At 38.9% G+C, this 12,749-nt stretch overlaps 2 pseudogenes; both read left to right on the top strand.

Moving 5' to 3' along the window:
- The first annotated feature begins 2,819 nt into the window (after nucleotides 1–2,819).
- LOC115923964 lies at nucleotides 2,820–6,231 on the top strand (annotated as a pseudogene).
- Nucleotides 6,232–8,917: 2,686 nt separating this feature from the next.
- On the top strand, nucleotides 8,918–12,529 carry LOC585182 (annotated as a pseudogene).
- The last annotated feature ends 220 nt before the right edge of the window (nucleotides 12,530–12,749 follow it).

The raw sequence follows: 12,749 nt of genomic DNA, 5'->3' as shown, positions 1-12,749 counted from the left end.
AGGGTACAATATTGTGACTGGGGTAGGGACTAGAGTCAACAATTTGAACATGATTCATTATTTAGCCATGTCTTTAGCCATCGATCTGTTGGCGGGCAAGTAAACTATGAAACTCTTTAAGAAAACCAGAGGGGTGTGCTGGGTATAAGAGACGATGTGAATTACTTTTGTAAAATTCCGAGTCTGTAGTAAAAAAGGGGCGATTGAGGGTACCCCCACCTTTCCCGGGTATATGAACATGTCCGTGCAGAAATGCCATATCCTTTGATTTCGCCCCTTCTTTACTTTATGTCTGACTACACCCATCTGCATTGTCCTGAAAATAAATAAATGGAATAACAGCTTAGACCCCAATGGCAAATCATGCATTTTAACTGCATTATTTAAAAACTGTAAAAGTTTGTTGCAATTCTTCCCCCTAACTTGAATAAAAATAATACGAATACGAATGACAGGTGTTAATTTGAATGATAAAAATTACGCTTCGACAAGTGAATATTAATTTGAATGCTAGTTGAGCAGTTTCTAAATTGAATGACAGATCTATGAAACCCTTCGACCAAAATCCTAAATTAAATACAAAAACTGGAAAATTGAATGATAATTGGCATGGCAAAGTCGATCTGCGCTAACTTAAATGTAAAGTAAATGATTTCGAACGACAAACACGCGAATTTGGCCGGGAAATCATATTATGAACTGAATGAAATCGAATCAACTGAATCCAATTAATATCGAGTGGCTCTACTGGTGAATATTTGAAAGATACTTTAATGTAATGTCATTGTTTATCTTGAATGTAATAAAATGTAGTTTTAAAATGGAAATTTTTCTCTACAAAATGTCTGTCTGTATCTTCCCCTTTCGAAACCTAACACCACATCGACTCTGGCATTCTTTCTTGTTGCTTTTACATATTTCAATTTTTTTCTTTGTTTTCTTTTTCTCTTCATTTTCCCTCCATAAATGTCTTTTTTCCCTCTTAATATTTCACTCACGCTATTCATTTGTATGCATTTGGTGAGGATCGTAGGCAGAGGCGGCGGATCGACTTCCATGGTTTGGGGGAGGGGGGGGGAGCACCAACAAAAAAGGGCACCTACAAAGGAAAGTCTCAAAGCAAAACAACAACTACATTGAACTCAATAAAATAGCGCCTACCATTTCATATTTCTAACTAAAACGTATAGGTGGATGGGTAATCATTAACTATCAAAGCCTGATAAGAAATAGCATGAGAGAGGGGATAAGTTGAAGGTGCATATCGTAAAACCTAGAGAGGCGTTATGAGCTCTGACCTCTGTAAGCAGTATTGAGAAAAAAATGAAGGCGCTCATTTCGCTTACTCGAACTCTCCCTTAGCCAGTACATATCACGCATGGTATGATAACGAACAATGCATATAAAAACTGCAACAATATCCAATTTTCTTCCTCGATATTGGTAATTGTCTGTGTTTGTGCGTGGGTGGGAGGTTTCTGTGTGATTAGTGCGTGTATTTATAGGCGGTTTGCCAGGAAGGGGACACGGTCCCGTGATCCCGAAATCCTGTAATCATGTGCAGGGGCGGCGATTTCTTTTCATGACCGGGGGTGGGGGGGTGGGGACGAAATGCGGGGAACGAGGGAAGAGTGACGTAATGAGCAAAAACTTTTTTTTTTTTGGGGGGGGAGGGGAGAAAAAAAATCCGCATCACCACCGCTCTTACATATTACTTGCAGGTCCCGCGAAACGTTTTTCAAAGTGGGGGGGGGGGGGGGGGTGATCTAAGCATTTTCGATCAGATAGAGCAAATCAAGTGGGGCGTAAATTAGCGCGGGGTCCAGGGGCAATCCCGGCGGGGTCAACGGGCGGAGCCCCATGGAGCTCAGAATTTTTAGCCATTTAATTAGGGTCAGATCAGCATATTTTGATACCTTATTTGTAACACTTGCATGCAGGTCACTAATAGGAATGGGGTCCAGGGGGCGAAGCCCCCATAAGCTCAGCGGTTTTAGGCATTTAATGACGAGCAGATGAGCATCCAGGGGCCGCCTAAGGTCCCTTGACGGGGCCTAGGGGGCGGAGCTCTCGGAAGCTCAGGTGTTTTAGGCATTTCATTATGGTCAGCTGAGCAACCAGAGGCCCGCCTTAAGGCCCTTGTTAGGGGTACAGGGGGCAAAATCCCCGGAAGCTCAGGGAAAATCATGCCATTTCAGCAACATTTGTAAATAAGTCACTGGTATCGAATTAGAAATAAACCACGTTTAAATGTTATGGGTTGGGGAGGAGGAGGGGGGGGGGGGGGGGTAACTGCCCCAAGCCCGAGTGAGTGAGCATAGTGAACGAGAGGGGTGAAGGTGACGAAAGTGACTACCCCCTCTGGGTTTTGAAGTTTTGTTGTATTACAAAATTATATTCCTAGGGTATGAAAACAAACATTATACTTTTTTCACACTTCACCTTTTTACAATATTTACATTTTGAAGGATATTATGCGAGGGAGCATAGCTCCCGAGCTAGAAGATTTGTGTATTTGTATTTCTCTAAACGCCGCACTCTTGGGCCCTCCAAAGCCCAATAGCAGTCTTTAGTCAGTATTTGCTGTACATTATATTTTAGCACTTTTTCAAATTTTCCGGGAGGGGGGGGGGGGGGGGGAGACGATCCCCCCCTACAAAAATCGAGGGAGGGGGGACGTGTCCCCCCTCCCCCCGGGATCGCCGCCCCTGATCATGTGAACATGTGATCATGACGGATGCAATTTTGTTACTATATTATGAGTCGTACATGTAATTTGGGCCATTTAGTAGTCGGCCTATAATAACTTTTACTACACACGTTGCAATTTGAAGTGGAATTGTGCTGTTGTATGTGGGTAAATATACGAATATTATGTTCACTTATAATAATATACTGTTAAGATATTAAGGGAGAGCATCATCGTGAATGTTTGTCATTACAAAATAGCACATGATTAGAGGGTGATACAAAGTGATAATGGCTGCCGCAGCAAAAGCTAGGTGTAATATTTTCAAAGCTCTTTGGAAGCGTATGGAGACTTTATATCATAATGTGTTATGCGCTATACAAAAATAGGCTATCAATATCATTATATCTGACAATAATATTTGATCTTGTCAGTTTTAGGTTGAAATTTTGAACACTAAAGTACTAGGCTTTTACACATATACATGTAACATCTTGTATTTATGCTTGGGAGCAATTAGCCTGGATAACGTTTTTATTTATCTTATTTGACTTTTTGGTTCTGTGAATAACACAATCGTCCTTAATCCAAAAGATCATGGGTTGAAAACCAAATCGATCATACAACAATAACCTTTAGTGGCAAGGCATGATTCCTCAATGTCAAACTTCCGGGATTTGAAAAAAGAAGAAGGTTCCCCTGGACATTTGCTTATTACCAATCAACAAACCGTGTTTTCTCTATAATTATCCACAGGTCAGAATATATCAGAGACATGGCATTCTCTAAGCAGCAAGATACGTCTGGGCAACTGATCCAGCTTTCAAGTGCGAACATCGGATTCGCCCTGGATCTTTATCAAACTCTTCAAGATGAACGGAGAGGTAAAAATCTGTTCTTCTCCCCTTTCAGCATATCGACCGCTCTGGCTATGACACAGCTAGGAGCCCGAGGTGATACAGCAACTCAAATCGCCGATGTCTTCCGTTTCAATCAGATAGACCAAAATCAACTTCATGGAACGTTCAAAGAGCTTAACAACTTGCTTTACCGAAGAGATTCCGGTTACAAACTTCTTTCCGCCAACAAACTCTATGGCAAATCTGGCTACAACTTCGTTCAGTCATTTCTTAAAGAAAGTGCTTCCTATTATAAAGCAGCCATTAAGCCGGTAAATAACTTTGCAGCTCCAACTGCCACTCAATCAATCAATGATTGGGTTTCAAAGCAGACCAAGGGTAAAATCAAAAACCTGATTGCTCCTGGAATCCTAAATGATCTCACACGCCTAGTCCTGGTGAATGCCATTTATTTCAAGGCGAACTGGGAATCAGATTTTCGTGCCTACAATACTACACAGGATACATTCAAGGTTTTCGATGAGAGAGAGAAGGTTCCGGTGAGTCTAATGAGTCAAAAGGGAAGATTTGCTGTGGCTGTTGACAAAACCAATGACTGTCTTGTGCTAGAGATGCCTTATAAAGGACGCAATCTGAGTCTATTGATTGCTCTTCCCGTCAAAGATGATGGCCTTGGTCAACTTGAGACGAAGCTCTCTGTGGACGTCCTGCAATCCTGGGACGCAGGGCTCGAATCAAGACAAGTGAAGGTACTATTACCAAACATCAAACTAGAAGCAACATATCAACTAAAGGAGGTTTTGAAACGAATGGGAATGCCCGACGCTTTTGATGAGGATAGGGCTAATTTCGAAGGCATCTCAGGTGATAGAGAGTTTCACATCTCTGCCGTCATCCACAAGGCCTTTGTTGACATCAATGAGGAAGGGAGTGAGGCAGCTGCTGCAACGGCTGTTGAGGTGAGGTATTTGACCTGTTCAATTCCACCAGGAGAACGTGAGAAGCCGATCCTGTTTCGAGCAGACCACCCATTTCTCTTCATGATTCGTCACCGGACGACGAAGTCGGTCCTTTTCATGGGACGAATGATGGATCCCTCCTAGATTTTGATCGTCCACGCTTTGATAAATAATTACATTTGTCTGTTTTCGCAGTTTACTCCAATAAACAAAATCAAAGACTTTTCGTTCATTACGATGTTTTCTGAGCCACGCAAATAGCTTAGTGTTGATTAATTCCTTTGTTTATTCTATAGTGTGCATGCAATCAACTCTATAAGCTTGTAAACATAATCTATTACTTTGGAGAGATAAACTGTTTATTAATCATGCCATGACGTCATAATATAAATGTTTCTTACGTTATGATACCCATTGTCTCTTTTTCTTCAGACGAGAATCAAGTAATAGTTGATGGGTAGAGGTCACTGCTATCGTATGCCGATTACCACAGACTGGTTATATTGGTTTTAATTATTGCTATACAACACACTAAACAAAGAACCCAAAATTTGAAATTATCCAACAGTATTAACAAGGGCAAATGCATAGGATAAACAAATATGCGAGTGATTGAAAAATAAATATATACAACAATGTATTGTAATTTAACAACTAAGGGGTTACATAACAAGCGCATAGCAAACTATATTCTTGACATATTATTATTATTTTGGGTAAAAAGATTATTCATATACGGTTCTCCCTTTTTTACATATTAGCCAGCCCATGGAATTTTTATTAGAAGAATGCGTCATAAAAAAATAAAAACATAGGTACCTGACTAAAATTCTAAAGTAAATACCGGAAATCTCATTTACATATTAAGTAGCTTTGTTGAACTTGACGGATACTTTATTGCTCATTTACAGAATGTATTATGTGTGTAAATATTTGAACGGTATGATCATATAACCTTGTGCCCACTGACAAAAATGGAATCAAACTATATATATCTTGAATATATATGGAAAAATGAACAACTCAGCGTGTACGTGTAGATATACCGAAACAAACGATGTCCGTATGTCCATAAAGCTCCGTTTTAGATGTAGGTCACACCGTTTACCAATTAATAATAACAGATTCAAAGAAGCTGTTAATGAAATTAGTATTGAATGCCCATGTTGTGATATGCATGAGTCTGGTGATGAATTCTATTATGTTTTTATATGCCCTTTTTTCTGAAAGGAAAGAGAGTTATATTTAGGTCGCAAAGTTATAGTTAAACGCCCTTGCACATTACACATGTTGAATTTATTTTTATGTTCCGGTATAGGACAGCTGAAGAAATTAGTACTCTTCTTAAGGATAATAATGTCATATTTTGCTGGTCTATATACAGGTAAATCTGAACAATCCAATCATATGTCACCCATAAAAAGGAATGTTACAACCCGAAGTGGTAGGTTAATTAAGCAACCAACAATTCTTGATCTGTAGTACAGTCTTTCTTTAGGTCAAGTATAGTTTTGATGGTTTGTTTGTTCTTTTGTTCATTTTGTTGTTAGTATACTTTTTGTTTTTGTTTGTCTTATTACATTATATTCCATTATGTTTTTGTTTGTCCAATGGATGATTATGCCGTATTTTGTTAGTCTGCATAAATCTTAACAATCCAATCACAACTTACTTACATGTACAAAAATGAAACTTATAATTTCTTATATAGTTAAGACAATAATGTATTTTTTTAAAATAATTTTTTGTTTTGATCTTTCTTTTTCTTCGTGTTTGTATTTAGATTGTTCATGTGGTATTCTCCACTTTTCATGTATGCTTGCCATATTGTATAATATTGTATTTATGTTTAGCATAGGCTAGGTTTAGATCATTCCTATTTATCGTTATACTTTTATATTGTTGTTTTGTTGTATTCTGTATTCTTTGTATTATTAAGCTTTGTTTGTATTCTTTATTATGTATCATTATCATGACATGTACATGTGTTGTACTCTCATACCCCAGACGGGGGTCGAATGAGTCAATAAATTCTATTCTATTCGTATATGTTCATTTATTATTTTATGTGTTTGAATCGTCAAAATGTACCTGCGAGTCTTCAGAATTCTGTCCTATAGGCTTTTACGAATCAGTCGGGTCACAGCGCCTGGAATCGGGAAACACATCCCATGAGGACCACAGTTGCCCCGGATTCAACATACTTGAAGACACCGTACACAAGGAGGCGAGTTGGCTCAGTCGGTAAAGCGTCCGTCTGTCGAACCAAAGATCCCGGGTTCGACTCCCACCCAGGCGGATGACTGAAGCCTGCGTTGTGTGTTAACGTGCCCCTTCCCCTGTTCATAGACGCAGGTTATGTCAAGTGGAAAACACTCCGTCCCTCGGATAGGACGTTAAATGGAGGCCCCGTGTAGAGAAGAGTCACTACCTTTGCACGTTAAGAACCCACTACACTATTCGTAAAAGAGTAGGGGAAAACCCCGGTGTAGTGGTCCACCTGCACCCCCCAGTACAAGTTAGCGACATGCGGAATACCGCCCTGCTGACTCCAAATTCAGAAGGTTCAGAAGGTACAAGATTGGGGTAATTTTCGGCCAGCACGCTGCCCCGTGATCCGGCTGTTTAGGAATAGCCTTGTAGGCATGTACAATTAAAGCATTATGAACTGAAAGAAATCGAATCAACTGAATTCAATTAATATCCGGTGGCTCTACTGGAGAATATTTGAAAGATATTTTAATGTAATATCATCGTTTATCTTGAATCTAATAAAATGTAGTTTTAAAATGGAAATTTTTCTGTGCAAAATGTTTGCCTGTATCTTCCCCTTTCGAAACCTAACACCACGTCGACTCTGGCATTCTTTCTTGTTTCTTTTATTTACTGTATTTCAACGGCTTTTTCTATGTTTTCTTTTTCTCTTCATTTTCCCTCCATAAATGTCTTTTTTCCCTCTTAATATTTCACTTAAGCTATTCATTTGTATGCATTTGGTGAGGATCGTAGGCAGGGGCGGCGGATCGACTTCCATGGTTTGGGGGAGGGGGGGGGGAGCACCAACAAAACAGGGCACCTTCAAAGGAAAGTCTCAAAGCATTACACCGTTTTACGGTTAGGGGCGCCATTTTAATTGGCTTTGAAAACAAAGCCAATGACCTAGAGGTCATGTATTTATGCGTAAATTAAGATTGCGCCCATGCAAATTATGATGGTATCACTGCCTACGCGCTGCGTTGTGCGCGCACATCATCATTTGCATGGGCGCAATCTTAATTTACGCATACATACCACTGACCTCAGGTTATTGGCTTTGTTTCAAAGCCAATTATATGTCTGCGCATGCGCAATGATGTAACCGTAAACTGGTGTATTGAAATTGAACTCAATAAAATAGTATAGTATTAATGACTGCTTTGAGAGAAATAGTTGTTTTTATTCGCTCAAGGGAAGGTTAGAATTGTGCTATTGCCCGAGGCGTGCCGAGGGCAATAGCCCAACTGTAACCTTCCCGAGAGCGTACAAAAACAACTATTTCTCGAATATTAAAGCAGTCATTAATACTTTTATATGCCAAAAAAAAATGAGTCAACTTGGGACACCACAATATCTAGTTAATCTGCACGGTTGTTTTTTATGTAGTATGAGTAGACTAAAAAATAAAAAATAATTTTTTTTTGTCGAGGATTCGATCTCTTGCGCACCAACGATGATGTGACTAAAAGCACGGCCTTAGACCGCTCAGCCATCGCGCACTGATACCAATTCTATCAGTTTTCTCTGATATATACATTAAAATGGATTGAAAACGGCTTCGCGTGCTGGATGCTTCGCGGCAGCTCTATTAAACGGGCCCTTCTTTTACTTTTGCAATGCACTGACACGAACTTAAATTAAGATCTATCGGCAGATGTTGTTTTTGGAAGTATATTTTCGTCTTCATGTCAACAATGCAAGATAAAATTGTCGGTAAGATCGATCGAGATTCAATTGTATTGAAATTACCGACCAATTCATCGCACACGTACGGTGTCCTCGATCGCTCAGACCATTTTTTTAACATGTAAACCTATGGGTATTTCACCGAGACTAAACTTTTTTCCCGGTAACCATGGTTACTGGGATTTTAGATCTATTTTTTAGAACTAATACATGGGTTTGGAATTTTACCGGGAATTTTACAGGAATAGTTAAAGTTTATGAATGCAATTTCGACCAATCAGATGGCTGGATTTCTTAAGTGAGGTATATAATGCCTACCATTTCATATTTCTCACTGAAACGTATTGGTGAATGGGTAATCATTAACTATCAAAGCCTAATAAGAAATAGCATGAGAGAGGGGATAAGTTGAAGGTGCACATCGTAAAACCTAGAGGGGCGATATATGAGCTCTGACCTCTGTAAGCAGTATTGAGGAGAAAAATGAAGGCTCTCACTTCGCTCACTCAAACCCTCCCTTAGCTAGTACATTATCACGCATGGTGTGATAACGAACAATGACAGGAAGGGGACATGGTCGTTTGATCCTGACATCCTGTTATGTATATCATGTGATCATGACGGATGCAATTTTGTAAATATATTATGAGTCGTACATGTAGTTGGGCCATTTAGTAGTCGGCCTATAATAACTTTGACTACACACGTTGCATTTTGAAGTGAGTTGTGCTGTTGTATGTGGGTAAATATACGAATATTATGTTCACTTATAATAATATACTGTTAAGATAAAGGGAGAGCATCATCGTGAATGTTTGTCATTACAAAATAGCACATGATTAGAGGGTGATACAAAGTGATAATGGCTGCCGCAGCAAAAGCTAGGTGTAATGTTTTCAAAGCTCTTTGGAAGCGCATGGAGACTTTATATCATAATGTGTTATGCGCTATCGAACGGGCTATTATTATCATTATATCTGACAACTGTTTGATCTTGTCAGTTTTAGGATGAAATTTTGAGCACGCAACAAATGACGCAAGTACTAGGATTTTACACATATACTATAATATCATGTATTTATGCTTGAGAGAAATTAATTAGCCTGGATAACGTTTTTATCTTATTTGACTTCTTGGTTCTCTTAATAACATAATCGTCTTTACAATTATAATGCCCTTTTGGAAAGGCATGATTCATCAATTTCACACTTTGGGAATTTGGAAAAACGGGTCCCCCTGGACGGTTGCATGCTTACTAATCAACAAACCGTGCTTTCTCTATAATTATCCACAGGTCAGAATATATCAGAGACATGGCATTCTCTAAGCAGCAAGATACGTCTGGGCAGCTGATGCAGCTTTCAAGTGCTAACATCAGATTCGCCCTGGATCTTTATCAAACTCTTCAAGATGAACGGAGAGGTAAAAATCTGTTCTTCTCCCCTCTCAGCATATCGACCGCTCTGGCTATGACACAGCTAGGAGCCCGAGGTGATACAGCAACTCAAATCGCTGATGTCTTCCGTTTCAATCAGACAGACCAAGATCAACTTCATGGAACATTCAAAGAACTAAACAACTTGCTTTACCAAACAGATTCCGGTTACAAACTTCATTCCGCCAACAGGCTCTATGGCAAATCTGGCTACAGCTTTGTTCAGTCATTTCTTGAAGGAACTGTTTTCTATTATGGAGCAGCCATTGAGGCGGTAAATGACTTTGCATCTCCAATTGCCACTCAATCAATCAATGATTGGGTCTCAAAGCAGACCGAGGGTAAAATCAAAAACTTGATTGCTCCCGGAACCCTAAATGATCTCACACGCCTTGTCCTGGTGAATGCCATTTATTTCAAGGCGAACTGGAAATCTAAATTTTATGCCGAAAATACTACTCATGATACATGTACATTCAAGGTTTTCGATGAGAGGTATAAGGTTCCGGTGAGTCTTATGAGTCAAAAGGGAAGATTTGCTTTGACTGTTGACAACACAAATGACTGTCTTGTGCTAGAGCTGCCTTATGAAAGCCACAATCTGAGTCTATTGATTGCTCTTCCCACCAAAGATGATGGCCTTGGTCAACTTGAGACGAAGCTCTCTGTGGACGTCCTGCAATCCTGGGACGTAGGGCTCAAATCAAGAAGAGTGAACGTGCTATTACCAAAGTTCAAACTAGAAGCAACATTCCAACTGAAGGAGGTTTTGAAACGAATGGGAATGCCCGACGCTTTTGATGAGGATAGGGCTAACTTCAAAGGCATCTCAAGTGAAGAAAGAGAGTTTTACATCTCTGCCGTCATCCACAAGGCCTTTATTAATGTCAATGAGGAAGGGAGTGAGGCAGCTGCTGCAACGGCTTTTGTGATGGCAGGAGGCGGTCCACGAATAGAACGTGAGAAGCCGATCCTGTTTCGAGCAGACCACCCATTTCTCTTCATGATTCGTCACCGGTCGACGAAATCGGTCCTTTTCATGGGGCGAATGATGGATCCATCCTAGATTTTGACCGCCATGTTCACGCTTTAAAAATTATTACATTTTCTGTTTTGGCAGTTTAATCGAATAAGCAAAATCAAAGACTTTCCACGCCTTAGAAGTAATCAAATTTGTCCGTTTTGGCAGTTTAATCGAATAAACAAAATCAAAGACTTTCCACGCTTTAAAATTAATCAAATTTGTCTGTTTGGGCAGTTTAATCGAAGAAACAAAATCAAAGACACTTCACGCTTTAGAATTAATCAAATTTGTCTGCTTTGGCAGTTTACTGGAATAAACAAAATCAAAGACTTTTCGTTCATTTCGACGTTTTCTGAGTCACGCGAATAGCCTAGTGTTGAATAATTACTTGATATATTCTATATTGTGCATACAATCAACAAATGCTTTTGGGATGAACTCTATAAGCTTGTTTCCATTATCTATTCCTTTTGAGAGATAAACTGTTTATTAATCAGGCCATGACGTCATAATATAAATGTTTCTTACGTTATGATACCCATTGTCTCTTTTTCTTCAGACGAGAATCAAGTAATCGTTGATGGGTAGAGGTCACTGCTATCGTATGCCGATTACCACAGACTGGTTATATTGGTTTTAATTATTGCTATACAACACACTAAACATAGAACCCCACATTTGAAATTATCCAACAGTATTAACAAGGGCAAATGCATAGGATAAAAAAATATGCGAGTGATTGAAAAATAAATATATACAACAATGTATTGTAATTTAACAACTAAGGGGTTACATAACAAGCGCATAGCAAACTATATTCTTGACATATTATTATTATTTTGGGTAAAAAGATTATTCATATACGGTTCTCCCTTTTTTACATATTAGCCAGCCCATGGAATTTTTATTGAAAGAATGCGTCATAAAAAAATAAAAAAGTAGGTACCTGACTAAAATTCAAAAGTAAATACCTGAAAATCTCATTTACATATTAAGTAGCTTTGTTGAACTTGACGGATACTTTATTGTTCATTTACAGAATTTATTATGTGTGTAAATATTTGAACGGTATGCCGGATGATATAACCTTGTGCCCACTGACAAAAACTGAATCAAACTATATATATCTTGAATATATATATATCATGGAAAAATGAAAAACTTAGCGTGTACGTGTAGATATACCGAAACAAACGATGTCCGTATGTCCATAATGCTTCATATAGGCTTTGTTCATTTTTTAGTTTATGTGTTTGAATCGTCAAAATGTACCTGCGAGTCTTCAGAATTCTGTCCTATAGGCTTTTACGAATCAGTCGGGTCACGACGCCTGGAATCGGGAAACGAATCCCATTAGGACTACAGTTGCCCCGGATTCAACATACTTGAAGACACCGTACAAAAGATTGTGGAATTTACAGCCAGCACGCCGCCCCGCGATCCGGCTGTTTAGCAATAGCCTTGTAGGCATGTACAATTGAAGCATTATGAACTGAAAGAAATCGAATCAACTGAATTCAATTAATATCCGGTGGCTCTACTGGAGAATATTTGAAAGATATTTTAATGTAATATCATTGTTTATCTTGAATCTAATAAAATGTAGTTTTAAAATGGAAATTTTTCTGTGCAAAATGTTTGTCTGTATCTTCCCCTTTCGAAACCTAACACCACATCGTCTCTGGCATTCTTTCCTGTTTCTTTTATATATTTCAATGGTTTTTTTTTTCTTTGCTTTCTTTTTCTCTTCATTTTCCCTCCATAAATGTCTTTTTCCCTCTTAATATTTCACTCAAGCTATTCATTTGTATGCATTTGGTGAGGATCGTAGGCAGGGGCG

The sequence above is a fragment of the Strongylocentrotus purpuratus genome, unplaced genomic scaffold (assembly GCF_000002235.5).
Source record: "Strongylocentrotus purpuratus isolate Spur 01 unplaced genomic scaffold, Spur_5.0 spur5_scaffold_15, whole genome shotgun sequence".
NCBI classification, from domain to species: domain Eukaryota; kingdom Metazoa; phylum Echinodermata; class Echinoidea; order Camarodonta; family Strongylocentrotidae; genus Strongylocentrotus; species Strongylocentrotus purpuratus.
This window is presented reverse-complemented; position numbering and strand designations above follow the sequence as displayed.